The sequence below is a fragment of the Rhinopithecus roxellana genome, chromosome 14 (assembly GCF_007565055.1).
Source record: "Rhinopithecus roxellana isolate Shanxi Qingling chromosome 14, ASM756505v1, whole genome shotgun sequence".
NCBI lineage: Eukaryota > Metazoa > Chordata > Mammalia > Primates > Cercopithecidae > Rhinopithecus > Rhinopithecus roxellana.
The window spans coordinates 81780036-81796320 of record NC_044562.1 but is presented as its reverse complement, the minus strand read 5'-3'; the positions used below and the strand labels follow the sequence as shown (position 1 = coordinate 81796320).

General features: G+C 37.4%; 1 protein-coding gene across 2 annotated transcripts in view; it reads right to left on the bottom strand.

Moving 5' to 3' along the window:
- Positions 1-7403, bottom strand: part of SCN7A (sodium voltage-gated channel alpha subunit 7) — a 93438-nt gene extending 86035 nt beyond the window's left edge. For both annotated transcript variants that reach the window (XM_030917139.1, XM_010365297.2), the window contains exon 1: positions 7134-7403. The gene's annotated coding sequence lies outside the window, so the exon portion shown is untranslated. The remainder of the gene's footprint in view (positions 1-7133) is intronic.
- Positions 7404-16285: the final 8882 nt, after the last annotated feature.

Here is a 16285-nt window from a genome sequence, read left to right as displayed (position 1 = left end):
TCTCTGCTTTCTGAGAAAATAGAGTTGATCCTAGGGGAGATAAAACAAATGCTAGATTAGCTTTGCCAGATAGAATTGTGGAATGTTCTATTCTATATCAAATATATATTCCTAATGCATTCCAAAACGGATTGAGGTTCACATTCAAGAATGTAGACCATAGAGCAAGATAATATCAATTAAGAAAAATGAAACAAAAAAGTAAGGACAGTGGATCAATAGACTGAGGATAATATTGCAAATGCCAATTTCATTCTGTGTGCAGCAGGAAATAAGGATAAAATGACTTCTCACTTAATTGTTTTCAAGCTACTTTGAAACAATTATGCTATACATCAGACATGGACAATGTATCATGCCTATTGCACCAATGACATTTAGATAGGTGTAAAAACAAAGCAGTGATGACAATAAAGCTAAGTTAACTTGGGATTAGAAGGTACCATTTGCATAAGTAAAGATACAGAGTTAATGCAACCATTGTACATAATCTGTATTGTTGAGAATGTAAGACTCATACCTGCTGACCAATTTAGCAATTTAGTGACCAACTTATATTGACATTTTTGTTGGTTTGGGCAACTTGACTGCACTTAATAGATACATTATGGCTTATATTTCATCTTTCTCACATTCCATAATGACTTACAGCTAAATTCTCTAATGCAGGAACTTTTCCCTTAGAGCTTTCTGACTAGAATGCTTTCCCCCCAGGGTTTACAACTCAAATGATATTAAATGCATTTCTTTTTAAAATTTTTATGGAAGGCTATGAAAATTTTATCATTGACTTCTATGAAGCCAAAACCTATGAGGAAAGATGACTGAAGCCAACAAAATTCTAAAGGATATACATAAAATTACCTCAATCAGTAATTTTAGTAGTCTAACTCTGTAGAGACATAATTGAGATTCATCTCAATGAATATGACCATTTACAGGCTGGGATACGGAGGCAAAGGCTACCCTCACACAGTGCAGGTGAGAATATAACTTGGTACAGTTTTTTACAAGGCTACTTGTCAACAGTTTCTTTCTTTCTTTCTTTTTTTTTTTTTTTTTGAGACGGAGTCTCACTCTGTCACCCAGGCTGGAGAACAGTGGCGCAACCTCGGCTCACTGAAACCTATGCCTCCCTGATTCAAGGGATTCTCCTGCCTCAGCCTCCCGAGTAGCTGGGATTACAGGCTCGTGCTACCACACCTAGCTAATTTTTGTATTTTTAGTAGAGATGGGGTTTCACCATGTTGGCCAGGCTGGTTTCAAACTCCTCACCTCAGGTAATCTGCCCACCTAGGCCTCCCGAAGTGCTGAGATTACAGGTGTGAGCCATTGCATCCGACCAACAGTTTCTTAAATAAAGTTTCATGTACTCTTTGGCTCAGCAATTAAGCTACCATGTAGAAATCCTTGCTGAAGTTTGAGAAGTCATATTTGCAAGGATGTTTATAATAACACAATACTTTTAACTCCAAAGAGTAGAAATAAAATGTCTACCCTAAGGGGCTAATAACAAAAATTCTAGTACACTGCTATCATGGAATACTAGTTAGTTACAAAAAGGAATGAGATGGATATATCTGTGCTCATATGGAAAGTTTCACCAAATCAATTACTAAGTGAAAATGTAAAGTTGAGAACAACTTGCACCATTCACCTTTGAATAAAATGTATAATGATTATATACACAAAGTTGTATACGTTAGCATGTGCATAATGTTTTCCCCTCTGGACATGAGTAAAGTGTTACATCTGCGGAAAGAGTCCAAAAAGGTGTCAGAGGATTCTGTTGCTTTCCAGTTAATATTTCTATACTACTTGAACATAACTCACCATGTATATGTATTACCAAAGCCCAGAAATGGAAAATTTGCACACTGAAGTTTGAGGAATAAAGGACAGCTTGACTAAAATGACATCAATCCACTTGAAATTTTGCAGCCATCTGTGTGAATAAACGTTCTTTAAATACCTCTTGACTTCAACCCACTTGGATTTTGCTTTTGGATTATTTTTTCACTTGGGTTGGTTACTTCCCATTTGGCGTTGATTATCTGATACCTACTTTTTTACTTGTCTGTGGCAAACAGTTTATTAAGGCTGACTTAATTGACTTTTGCTACTTTCTCCTTGGATTCTGACTGCAGCTATGTTCTGCTTCCAAGTCAGTCCATTTTGGCTTCAGGTTCTATTCTTCAATATGTCCACTTAATTCTGGACTCAACTTTCTCACTCTGACAATTTCAGCCAACAAATTCCTAGAATATGTTATCTTGCAAAAGAAAGTGGTAAGTAAGCAACTTTCTCAAAAGCATAAATATGCACTTCCATTTAAAAATTATTTCATCTCTGATAAATAGTAATTATATATATTTAGGGGATACAAGGTGATGCTATTTTATATATATATATATATATATATATATATATATATATATATATATATAAAATATATATATGTACGTATACACACACATTGTGGAATGATTATATCAAGCTAATTAATATACCCACTATCTCACAAACTTATTTCTTTGTAGTGGAAACATTTAAAATCTATTCTTTTAGGATTTTGAAATATACAACACATTATTATTTAACTATCACCACCATGCTGTTCAATAGAGCACTTATACTTATGCCTCCTCTCTAACTGAAATTTTGCACACTTTGACCAACATCTTTCCTTTCCCCATTCACCCCCTCACCCCCAGTCTCTGGAAAGCACCATTCTACTCTCTACCTCTAAGAATTTGTCTTTCTTAGATTTCACATATCTATGAGATCATGCAGTACTTGTCTTTCAATGCCTGGAACATTTCACTTGGCATAATGTCTTCCAGGTTCATTCATGTTGTCACAAATGATGTGTATTCAAAAGAACTGAAATTAGTTTGTCGAAGAGATATCTGCTCTCCCATGTTTGCTGCAGTATTATTTACAATAGCCAAGATATGGAAGAAACCTGAGTATCCATCAACATATGAATAGATAAAGAAAATGTAGTTTATATACACAATGGAACATTATTCAGACTTTTAAAAAAGGAGACTCTGTCATTTGCACTGCCATTTGTTTGGATTATAATTCTTAAAAGTTTTTGATCCAGGCATTTTCTGAATTAAAAAAAAATCTAGAACTGGCACATTTACTGAAACCCTGGAGGCTTCTTAGAACTGGCTATTTACCTCTGCTTCCGACAACTCCAAAAATGTCTGTGTGGTTTTCCAGGATTCCAACCCACCCTCCCCACAACACTCCCAAAAGCTCCTTCAGCTTTTCAAATGTGAAACCAAAAATACAGATGTCCATCCCCTTCTCAAATTGGAGAGAAACTAGAGAGGTGCCTTGAAACATATTAGGGTGAGCATGACTTAGTTTTTATCTCACTCTGAGTTGGGCAAAAATGTCCAACATAGAGCCCCAGGGCCAGAGAAAGAGAGTAGATATGGGCAAGAACCTGTAATCAAGTGCTTAGACCATGTTGCCTCTGGGAGAACTCAGAGGGTGAGCAGCTGGTGGACTGGAAGCCTCACCTTAACAGCCAACAGACACATGAAAAAATGCTCATCGTCACTCGCCATCAGAGAAATGCAAATCAAAACCACAATGAGATACCATCTCACACCAGTTAGAATGGCAATCATTAAGAAGTCAGGAAACAACAGGTGTTGGAGAGGATGTGGAGAAATAGGAACACTTTTACACTGTTGGTGGGATTGTAAACTAGTTCAACCATTATGGAAAACAGTATGGCAATTCCTCAAGGATCTAGAACTAGATGTACCATATGACCCAGCCATCCCACTACTGGGTATATACCCAAAGGATTATAAATTATTCTACTACAAAGACACATGCACATGTATGTTTATTGCGGCACTATTCACAATAGCAAAGACTTGGAATCAACCCAAATGTCCATCTGTGACAGACTGGATTAAGAAAATGTGGCACATATACACCATGGAATACTATGCAGCCATAAAAAAGGATGAGTTTGCGTCCTTTGTAGGGACATGGATGCAGCTGGAAACAATCATTCTTAGCAAACTATCACAAGAACAGAAAACCAAACACCGCATGTTCTCACTCATAGGTGGGAACTGAACAATGAGATCACTTGGACTCGGGAAGGGGAACGTCACGCACTGGGGCCTATCATGGGGAGGGGGGAGGGGGGAGGAGGGAGGGATTGCATTGGAGAGTTATACATGATATAAATGATGAATTGATAAAATAAAATAAAATAAAATAAAAATAAAAATAAAAATAAAAATAAAAAAATAGAAAAGACAGACTATTCTACTCAATACAATATATTCACCCAGGGTCTATGGCCCCCAAATCAGTATCACCTCCTGTTCTAGTTTAAAACCAAATGCCCTATCATACTATCAGACATTTCTAGGCAGAATTTCCATGAGTGGGGCCCCAGATTCTGCATTTCTATCAAGCTCTTTGATGTCTAGGCAGTCAGTGTGGCACCTGACTCACACCATCATCAGAGCCGTCCATTGAGCTGGTTATCCTTATCCAGCACGAGGCTGAGTCAAGTCAATTACAAATACTGCAGAGACAACAGGGATACCTGTTTGCTAGGGATTCCAGGATGGAATATAAGAAGATGGAGCCTCATTTGTAATAAACAATAATTGAACAAATGTATGTAAATAATAATCTCAGCTGGGTCAGGAGATACTCACCAACTGAAAAATAACCTCTGAAGCCCTCAGATGAAATCTTATCTTTAACCTCAAAGGCTCCCTCTTTCAATGTTGCTGCAATGAGACCTCACTTGTCTGGTTGGTTAGTCCTCACTAATAGAAGAGAAGGAACCAACGCGGGAAAAGAAAAGTGAGATCTGTTTGTACAAGATTTTCTCATGTGACAATGGGTGACTGTGCATTGCTGATATCTGGGGTGGGGGTGGGGGTGGGCAGAGGTTATAGATGCTCTTCTCACACTGACAAATACTGAAAATGGTTAGTGGAAATAATGGGATCAGACTCCCAGAAATCAAGAATATCCCTTTTACTCCAATGCCTCCACCATAAGCTTTCAGGAGGGAGTCTAAGGTGGTAGATAGATGGTGAGTCAATCTCTGAATACCCCAATTGTGATGCATATCTCAACCCAATGAGATCTAGGGCTGGAGTGTCGATTTCCCAATCCCTGAGTAAGGGATTGGGGAAAATACTGTTATTTTTATTTCTAGTATGCTTTAGACAGGTATTTATCGTACTTTGGGAAAATCAGTGAGAGTGTATATCCCCTACCAAACTATCTACCATACAAGGCTATGGAGACAGAATGTCCAGTTTTGAAGTGCTTGGCTCTGCCTCCAGTTCTCCAATGGAGACTGATATGCAGCAGCAGGTCCAAGGGTTGTGTGCCATCTGGGATCTGTTGACCCCTTTTCCTGAGCCCATGTTCAAATTGAGGTCTTTCTTCTATTACTTTAAACATATCCATGGGAAAGAAGGGACTCACAGTACCTATCCCCCAGGTGCAAGACTTTAATTAATCTCTGCAGTCAAGAGTAGAGTATTTATGTCTAAACTTTGATTTCTCCTATGTTAAGTAATGGACCAAATACATTCAGCAATATCCAATATACGTAATGGCTTCATCCCCAGAAAACAGAACTACACATCTAAAATCAAATTTAAAACAAAAAACAGAAAGAGGGTAAAGCATATTTGGAGAATATTACAAGGTATTTAAATATGCAAAGCCATCCAAAGCACACACTTTTCACTTTTTTGAGGATAAAGGCTTTCAGATTAGAATATGCTTTAAACTGTACAGGTGGCAAGAAATGGATTAGAATTTCACTTCCTCTAGTGCATTCTAGAGCTGCATGTCAAAGTCCTCTGTATGCTTATATTGAATCAGACTTAGAAGGAAAACCAGAATAGTGAAGCAGATAAATACACAGAATAATCCTTTATGCAATCAACAGTTACACATAATACTTTCATAAACCCTTTATATCATCTCTGTCAATTAGTTTTTATCAGGACTTTTTGGAGTGTCACTTATAAATAAAGAAAACAAAGCTTATTCAAGTTAAATAATTGGGTTAATGTGTACACAAATTGAAATCAAGTTTTATAGTTCTAAATCCCAAAGACCTCTTCATTGGACTTCCCGCTCAATTACTGATTGCCAGGCAGCCTCAGCAAATTACTCCTTACAGGTCTCACTTGTAAAAACAGCAGTTGGATTATAGAATCTTTAATTAAGGCTAGTCATAGCAGGTATGGTTCCCAGGATTCTGTTTATTACAGGGCCCAGTTTCCTTCTACTTTGCCATAAACTGCTTTCCTGAATGAACAGCAGTGGGGAAAGTATCCACAAGAAGCATCACCCAAGCTCTTTCCCATTTCAAGATATTTTTCAGTCCAATTTCCAAACTGGAACCCATCATTTTCATTAATGAAAGGGGCCCATCGGTGTGTCATTCCACATGCGCTCATCATTTGTCTGGTTTTGACCAAAGTCATAAGTTTTGAGACTAATACAACCGGTCACACTATCACTTGTAAAAGAAAACCTCCAGAAGATAGGCATTTTATAGAGCAAAACAATGCAAAAACAACAACAACCATCATCTCTGTTGATCCAGTCAATACCAAAATGCCCAACTGACTAAATCGACCACACTGCTTCCAATCACATCAATGCCTCTACTTTTATACTGACTACTCTTTTGGGAAAATCAGTCTTGAAATCTCTGTTATTTAGAATAAGAGATAGGATTCCTAGAAGTGTACACCAATCTGCGTAATCTTTCCTCCATTTTATACTATCATTGTATCATGTAAGTCATTGTCACATAGGGTGTCTAGAATTTTACACTAACAGAGAATGTTGGTTTCAAAAGCTTACCTGATGGAATTAGAAAACTGACCGCACATGCCATGCAAAGGCCAACAGACCACGGCTGCTCTCGAAGTGTACTCTTGAAGTAACTCTCTCAATGCACGTTCAAAATTTAAAACCTCTATCCTCCTGCTGGGAACCCTAAGGGTGTGTATAGGATGGGGCAGGTGGGAGTGGGTGGGAAAGGCTGGCAACAGATAGCGGCTATCACCATTAAGGACACAGCAGCAAAAAAAGGCACTTACTTGCTACGAAGCGACAGGTCTCCACCAGTGCCTGAGGGAACCTTCAGGAGCAGGGCTCCTTGGAGCCCTTTCCTCCTCCTGGGCTTCTCTTTCTCCACGGATCTCTCGGGTTTACTGAGCTCTAGTTGAGAAGCTGCTGTTAGGCTGGCGTCTGCCCTCACCAGCTGTGGCTCTGCAGTAAATGGGCCCACTGAATTTCCAGTTAGACACCGACTCACTGGGGCGGCTCTCCAGCCGCTGACCCAGAGACCTCTCCTGCCCAGATGTCCAGCTGAGCCGCGCCCGCTGCTTGGAAGCTGTTTTTGTCTCCTTTCCACTCCTCCCTCCCCTCTCCCAGCCACTCCACTCTCTCCCCCGCCCTCATCTCCAGGCCAGTGCGCGACTTCAGCATCCAGATCGCGCGTGGGCGGGTGATATTGACAGAGACCTGCTGCAGCGGCAGTAACAGCAGCAGCTGTGGCGTCTCCTCCAGCCCCTGCCTGGAAGGGAGGGAGGAAGAGGAGTGGGGATTGATGAGGAGGGGAAGGGGGAGAGGGCCTTCAGAGCCTGAAGGAATGAAGGGGCTAGGGAACAGCCAAGGAGGAGAGGAAAAGGAGGAGCGCGGTGAAGCTAAGTTGGGGGGGAAGGGAGAGTGAAACTGAGGGAAAGGAGAGGAAGACAGCAAACTCTGCTACTCTGGTTCTTTAACCTCCAGTTGTATTCTCTCTCCTCTTGCCTAGGTGGTCCAGCAGAACTTAGAGGGGCAATTGTCAGCCTGCAGCATTCAAATCTGGGCATTGCTGTAGTTAAGAGTTTGTAATCTTGTTGTCGTGTGAGTCTGTGTGTAGCTGTTTTTAGGAAAGATTCAAGAGTCCGCTGGAGCTGCTTTGTACTCTGGATGACTTTCCCACTCTAGTGATTTGAAACACGAGGGACAGAGGAAAAATTGTTTATTTTAGAGAACTGCGGCAATACAGTTAGTTTGGGAGTGAAGGCAAGAGGGTTTGGACCTTCTTCCCAAAGGCCACACCACAGAACCTTCATTTTGTCACCCTATTTTGTGCACACATCACATCACTTACTTCAAAAATATATCAGCATATGTCTCTGAATGGTAAGAACTTCTTAAGATTTTAACTCAATACCCTGGTCACATCTAAAAATTAACAATAATTATTCTGTAGCATCAAACATTCACTTGATTTCTTTTTAGTGGACAACTGACTGATTGCAGCTTCTCTTCGCACTCTGGCGATGATGCAAATGAATTTTCTAGAGCATGAAACTTTCCCTTAGAGCAGTCTGACACATATGTCCCTTTTCACCCAGTAAAATTCTACACACCTCTCCGTACATTCAAACACAGTATAGATTTAATGAACTTAAAAATATCAAATATTTCAAAGTTCAAATATGACATTTAAAATAAAAAGAAGTACTGCTTTTTATAATGTGTAATGAACAGGCAGTTGATCCCAAGATATTGTACAAACCAATCATATAAACAAGAGGCAAATAGATGGGAAACCAATGGTGTTGGTTTTATATTCTGAGTTGGCCAGCCATTTTCTTATTTGTTTTCATATTTGTTTTGGAACAAATATTTGGCACTACAGTTATATAATGGTTATGTAATATTACCAGGTGGGATCTGAAAAATTTTGGCAATTACTGTGCCCCTAATGATGAGCTGAGGATCCTTCCTCCCCTATTGAGTTTCTCAGCAGGAGGAACTATGCAGTGGAGAGTCTGTTTTCAACATTTCTGCCTGAAGAACTTTATAAGCATATTTCTAAACTGTGCTTTCTATGAATGTATTCAGCAGGTGGAAGCTCTAGACACTGCATACTCTCCCATGTCAGGAAAGAAGCTGGCTCTATCACACTACACTTGAACCAGATATGCCCCTGTGGGCATTGGTTTCCTTTCAGTCTGTTTAAATGGGAGCTGCTTATTGTAACCTCAGAGATGTCAGTGTCAGAAGTGTGGATGGACCCGATGTTTTAATTCTCAAAAAACTTCTCTACATCCAGAGTTGATGAAACCCTGTATAAAAAAAGACAAGCAAACAACTCTCCCAAAACACACTCAAACAAACCCAAAACTCTTTCTTTGGAGCTTTGTTCTCCAGTTGCATCATCTTTTTCTACCTGGCTACATGGTAGCCATCATATTCTGCCTCTATGGACACTCTTATTTGTTAAGAATTTATTTTGCGGTCGATAGTCTTTCTCTCCATTCACACTCTTGCTTTCCTTCTTAAAAACTTTCTCATCCATTTGAATACCAACAACATTTGGATGAAGCATCCAACAGCCTAACTTCTGATTTCATACCTAATGGATTATCTTTTTCTCCACATCATCTCTGCTATCAATTCCCGCTTTCACAGTTTGAATCCTATCATAGTTAGCAACTGCTTTGTATTTCTTCTTAGCGCTTATCTGGCATGCTAAATATCTATTGCTTGTTTGTTTATTTTCTATCTTGTTCCACTAGAATGCATTCTGCATGACAGCTGATACTTGTTTATTCCCTGTTCTACAATAGGGCTTAGAAGAGAGGATGTAGTAGAATAGGTACCAGTATATTTGCTAAAGTATTGAGCATCATGCATGACCTAATCTACTCTATGCTTTGTGTGAAAATGTGGAGATTCACTATAGGAATAGACCACAGATCGCATGTAATATAAAGAACGTGAGAATTGTTTGTTGGTCTGTTTCATTCTTAAACCCTGGTGCTTGGATGCTTTAAATCTTCTATAATACATAGGTGTGAGAATTTCCTCTGGCTTCAGAATCTTGACATAAAGCATGGATCTGCCTGAAAAGAAATGGTAAAAATAAGAAAGTCCAGTCCTGTCTATGGGGAATACCAAGGGATGCAGAGAAATAAAGCACTCAGCCTCAAACCTAAGCTATTTTTGATAATAGCCATTCTAACATGTATGAGGTGATATCTCATTCTGACAATATCAAAAAGATGAATGATAACAAGTGTGGGTGAGGATGTGGAGAAAAGAGAACCCTGTCCAGTGTTGGTGGGAATGTAAATTAGTACAGCCATTTTGGAAAAGGGCAAACTCAAAAAACTAAAAATAGAATTACCACATGATCTAGCAATCTCACTCCTGGGTATATATCCAAAGGAACTTAAATTGCTATGTCAAAAGGATAGTTGCAGTCCCATTTTAATTCAGCGTTATTCACAGTAGCCAAGATATGGAAGCAACCTATATGTTTATTGATGGATAACTAGGTAAAGAAATGTGGTATATATACAAAATTAAGTACCATACAGCCTTTACAAAGAAGGAAATTATGTCATTCAAGACAAGGTAGTACTAGTGTACATTATGTTAAATTAAATAATCCAGGCAGAGGATGATAAGTGCCACATGATCTCACTTATATGTGGAACTAGAAAAGTCAATCTCATATAACAGAGAGCAGAAAGGTGGTCTCCAGAGGCTTGGTTGGGAAGGTAAGGGAGAAGGAAATATAAAATGTTGATCAAAGGGTACAAAGTCTCAGTTAGAATGGATGAATACATTTTAGTGATTTATTGCATTGCATGGTGACTACAGCTAAAAATAACGTATTGCATATTTGAAAATTGCTTAAAGAATAGATTTTTTAACATTTTCACTACAGAAAAAAGGATAAGCTGGTGAGACAATGGATATGTTAATTAGCTTGATTCAATATTTTACAATGTATATACAAATCAAAGCATCACAGTGTACCCCATAAATATACACAATTATTTATTAATTTAACATAAAGTAGAATAAAATAAAATAAAATGCAAAAAAGGGAGCTGTGCTTCTTAGAATGCATTCAGAAGGTAGAAGATCTAGACCCAAATGTGCTGTCTTGTCAAGAGAGAAACCTCCTCTTTCACACTGCACTTGAACCAGATAGGCCCTGGGAGACATCGCTTTCCCTTTAGCCCATTTAAATAAGGGTTGGTTATTCTTACCTCAAACACATCAGTGTCAAGAGTATGAATGGATACTTCCCATAGCTTTATTATAGGATAATATAAAATAGAGACTGATTTTGGATTGCTGTCACAATGCAAGCCTAGAAAAATGAATATAATGTGAATCATTTTGTAGAATCATGTCTTTCTGAATCATTTGAATTTTATGATTTTTTATTTTATTTTATTTTATTTTATTTTATTTTTTGAGACAGAGTCTGGCTCTGTTGCCCAGGCTGGACTGCAGTAGTATGATCTCAGCTCACTGCAACCTCCACCTCCCAGGTTCAAGCAATTCTCCTGCCTCAGCCTCTCAAGTAGCTGGGATTACAGGTGTGTCCCACCATGCCTGGCTAATTTTGGTATTTTTAGTAGAGACGGGGTTTCACCATGTTGACCAGGCTGGTCTTGAACTCCTCACCTCAAGTGATCTGCCCTCTTCAGCCTCCCAAACTGCTGGGATTACAGGCGTGAGCCACCATGCCTGGCCTTTTATATTCTTAATACTTCATATATTCTTTTGCAAATGCAGGTTATATTTTCAAGTGCTATGGGCAGTATCGCTGGCAAATACCTATTGTCTTTTTTTTTTTTTTTTTTTTTTTTTTTAAATAATACATTTAGGGGCTGCAAGTGCAGATGTCTTATATGGATTGTGTTGAAGTCTGGGCTTTCAGTGTACCCCTCACCTGAGGCAATTTTCAACCCTTGCTCCTTTCCACGTTCCCACCTTTTGTAAGCTCCAATGTGTTTTATTCCACTCTGTGTCTATATGTACCCATTGTTTAGCTCCCACTCATGAGAACGTGTAGAAATACATCTTATTTGTTCCTTTCAGTTTTTTATCATCCTTACATGTCTGTACAAACACAGTACTGTCCAGAATCAGTTTCTTGTCATTGTTCTTATGTGTACAACATTCAACTTATGATTCTATTAATACTCATGTGTTTAAGTTCCTTGGAATTGCTCTAGAAAACCTTGCTGCAATCTTCAACCCTGTCCTAAGTTCCAGAACTATAAGAATCTGTACCCGATCAGTGAAAAAAACTCTGAAGAGCTGTTTGCGAATCACAGAGGAGAAAAATAAACAGCTTGTTTCTCAGGGATTCTCAGAAATGAAAGAACAGGTCATAGATGATAAGAGTCACTTGGACCTCTCTCCAAAAACGTAGACAAAATCCCCTCTAGACTATTGATAATTCACTGATACATTTCTAAACTGGTTTCAATTTTCCTAAGATATATACATAAACACATTGTCCCAGTCCTACTTTTCAAATATGTTCCAAAGTCAGGCATAGTCAATACAAATCTTAGAAAAAAAAGTCGACTTAACATTAGAAATCAGCAGAGAAAATATGTCAAACATCTCATTGAGAAAACAGACTCATAATATAAGTTGGACATTTTATACCTATATTATTTAATACTTTGTATTCCCTAAAACAGATTCCAAAAATCATAGGAACATCTGGAGTTTGTGTTCAAAATGTTCCTGACCATAATACATTCCATTGCCAATTTCATGTCCAAAAATTCTCTCTCAAGTAATTCCCAGTGAGGCTTGGCAAAAGCCCAGGATAGTACATTTTCAAGTGAAAAAATAAAATACAATTACACAGATAATTACAAAGTTGTAATCTGTCATTTATCTGGAAGTCCCATTGTTACTTGTGTGCATATACATGAAATAGTTGAATATGTGCATGCCATGTGCAAAAGTCAGAATTGACTGCTGTAATAAAGAAAAAAAAAAAAACTAAAATAACAGTGGCTTGAATAAAACAGAAACTTATTTCTCTCAAACCTGCGATTCCAGGTATAAGCAGTCCAGGGCTACAAAATACAAAGGAATCAGGATATTTTCAATCTTGTTGGTTTTTCTGCCTCCAGTGGACAACCCCCACTTGCATGAATGAGGATGGATTAACAACACTTTTACATTCTAGGCAATGGAAAAATAGAATAGAGGAAACCAGAAGCATTAATTAATAGTTCTTGAGTTCATATCGTTTTGGCCAGAACTTAACCCCATAGACACAACTGGTTGCAAGGAAAGGTGAGTAATGTATTCATTTTGGTGACTATTTCAAGAGTTAAAAATTGAGATTTCTAATAAGGTAGATAAAGGTAACAGTAAGTTTGGGGGGATGACCAACACGTCTGTCATGCCATGTCTGTGTCTACAGTTGACATTCTGTTTGGACTGGATGCACCTGCTGAATTAGGAAAAATGTGTGATTTTCAAAGATTTTAAAACTTGCAAAAGCATAATCAAATTTACCAATAAACCTTTCCTCCAACCTAAATTAGAATTACCAAGTAAGGAATTCATATTGAAGAACAAGCAATTGAATACTATAATAATAGATTCTAGTTTATTTCCTCAAATTCACTAGGTTTCACAGTTATATTATTTCATTTATTTCTTCCACTTTGTGTTTGGTTTGATAAGACACCAGCTCAAAATTTTTCTCACATATTTTTTCCTTCCCCAATTATTTAAGACAAGGAAAACAAAAACCAGAAATTCCTAACTACATTTTCAGTGAAACTATGAAACATCTGTAACATCAAAATATACAATATTAAATAGAATGTAGATGGAAAAGTTAAAAATGATTTAGTAAAGTAAAACAAAGAAAGTCTAACTTAATTGTCTGTAAAAAGTGAAACTGGTAAGAATCAAGCTAATTCTATCTACAGACAACTATGACATCTCAGTCCTTGAAGAGACCTTGTTATTTTGCAACTGGACAACGATGGATGCTGAAAACAGAAAGTTGTTTGAACATCTTTAGACCACCAGAAGGCCAGCTCCAACTTACCCTGACTACTGCTCTCATCCTCTGCTTAAGGTGAGAAGTATGTTCTGTAGAAAATCTGCATTATAGAGTCTTGAAATCTGAGGTATTAAACACAGAAGATGAAGTGCTGCCCTGGAAGCAAGAACATTAAAAAGTTTGTATTCTAAATCATGAGATTCTTCCCCTCACTCCAGGTTCTTTCCCTTACTCAGAACCCAGAAATCCGGTCCCCATATTTTATATTTCAGAAGGACTGTTCTAAAGTCTTCCTCTGAAAAACCTGACCTGACCCATAGGGTAGACCCACTGATATTGGCATTTTAGTGTCCTCAACAAAAAAATTAACTGATTACAGGCTCATCCTAGAATAAAGCCTTCTAATCCTCAAGATTGACTTCCTCAACTCCCAAACATATGCATAAATGCATAGAGTATCCTGTTGGTTTCTTAGTGATTACTAACCAAGAATCATTGGATATGTGAGGAATGCCTTCAGCATGGCAGAGAAAAATTGAAACAAACTTATTGAAAGAAGTGATTTAGTGGAGGTAGAGATCGTAAGGCACAGAAGAAAATTCAAACATAATACAATCAATATGAGAAATAAGAGAGGTATATTTATGAAGCAAGAAGAGGATGTTGTATTTTAAAGGAATAGAATAGACAAATACTGTATGATCTCATTTACATGTGGAATCTAAAAAACTCCACTTCATTGAAGCAGAGTGTGAAAATGTGGTTTCCAATGGCTGGGACATAGGAGAAATAAGGAGAGGAGATGTTGGGAAAAGGGCACAAACTTTCAGTTATAAGATGAATAAATTTTAGGGATCTTGTGTACAGCATGATGACTACAGTCAGTAATACTTTATTTTTTTGTCAGAATTTGCTAAGAGAGTATATCTTAAGTGTCCTCACCACAAACACACACCCACACAAATAGTAATTATGTGTAATGATGAATGTGTTGATTAATTTGACCATGGTAATTATTATAGAATATATACATACGTTAAATGATCTCATTGTACACCTTGAATATATGTAACTTTTATTTCTCAAACCTCAATAAAGCTAAAACATAAAGGAGCAGTATATGAAAGAGCTCTTGGAAATTTAATCTATGAGAGTTTATTATTATTATTATTAAATGCTTTGGTAATAAAATTATGGAAATTATCAAGAATGTATGGAAAAAAGGACAAAGAGATGGACATTTAACTTTAAAGTGAAGAAATGTGACAAACCCTATTTCTGCCAGGTGATCAAGGTCAGCATCAACAGTCATAAATCATATTGATTGTATGTACCTTCGATATGTGATATCATGAAAATCGCATTTTACCTCTGTGATATTCCTCCAAAATCCCGTATCATCAGACTAATAATGGGGGAAACATCAGACGAATTCCAATAGAAGAACAACCTACAATATACCCAGCACTCTTCAAAACTGTTAAAGAAATCAAAACAAGGAAAGTTTAGGAAACATCCATGTCCAAAAGGAGCCTATGGATATGACAACTAAATGTAATATGGCAAGTTGAATGGGATCCAAGAACAAAGAAAGGACATCAGGCAAAAACCGAAGAGATCTGAATTAAGCATGTACTTTAGTTAATAATTACGTCTCAACATTGTTTTATTGATTGTAACAAATGTACTCTATTAATGTAAAATGTTAATAATAGAGTAAATTGTGTGTATATCTTGGGGGTATATGTGTACTCTTTGTAATATTTTCTCAATTTTTTGCTAAATTTAAAACTTCTCTAAAAAGTAAAGTCTATTATTTAATTTTTTTAAAAAAGTCCTGTTTGTGTAGGCAAGACTCATTGATGGATGCCAAGATTAGTGAAAGAAAGTATTTGCACAGTCTCAAAGAATCTAGTTATAGGATAGGTATTCATTACAAAGGGGAAAATAGTAACTTTATAGTGGATTATCCTGACAAAGGCCAACATAATCAAATGACCAAAGTTAATATCACCAATAATAAGACTTCAGGTACCATGTTTCTCCGATATAATTTACCGTAAAGGCAACAATATCATTTCTGTGGTATTTTCCCAAATACGCATAAATTCAATATAAACCAGAGAATACATCAGAGCAGCTCAAATTAAGGAATATTCCACAAAATAGTCGGTCCATCCTCTTCAAAGTGTCAAGGTTTTGAAAGGCAAAGAAAGACCAAGGAACAGTCATGGATTATAGGAGACTAAGGCAATGTAACAATTAAATATAGCATGGAACTCTGAAATGATCTTTTATTTTATTGCTCTTTTGTATCAAACATTTATTTTATTTTACATTTTATTTTAAGTTCTGGGATACATGTGCAGTATGTGCAGGTTTGTTACATAGATATCCACG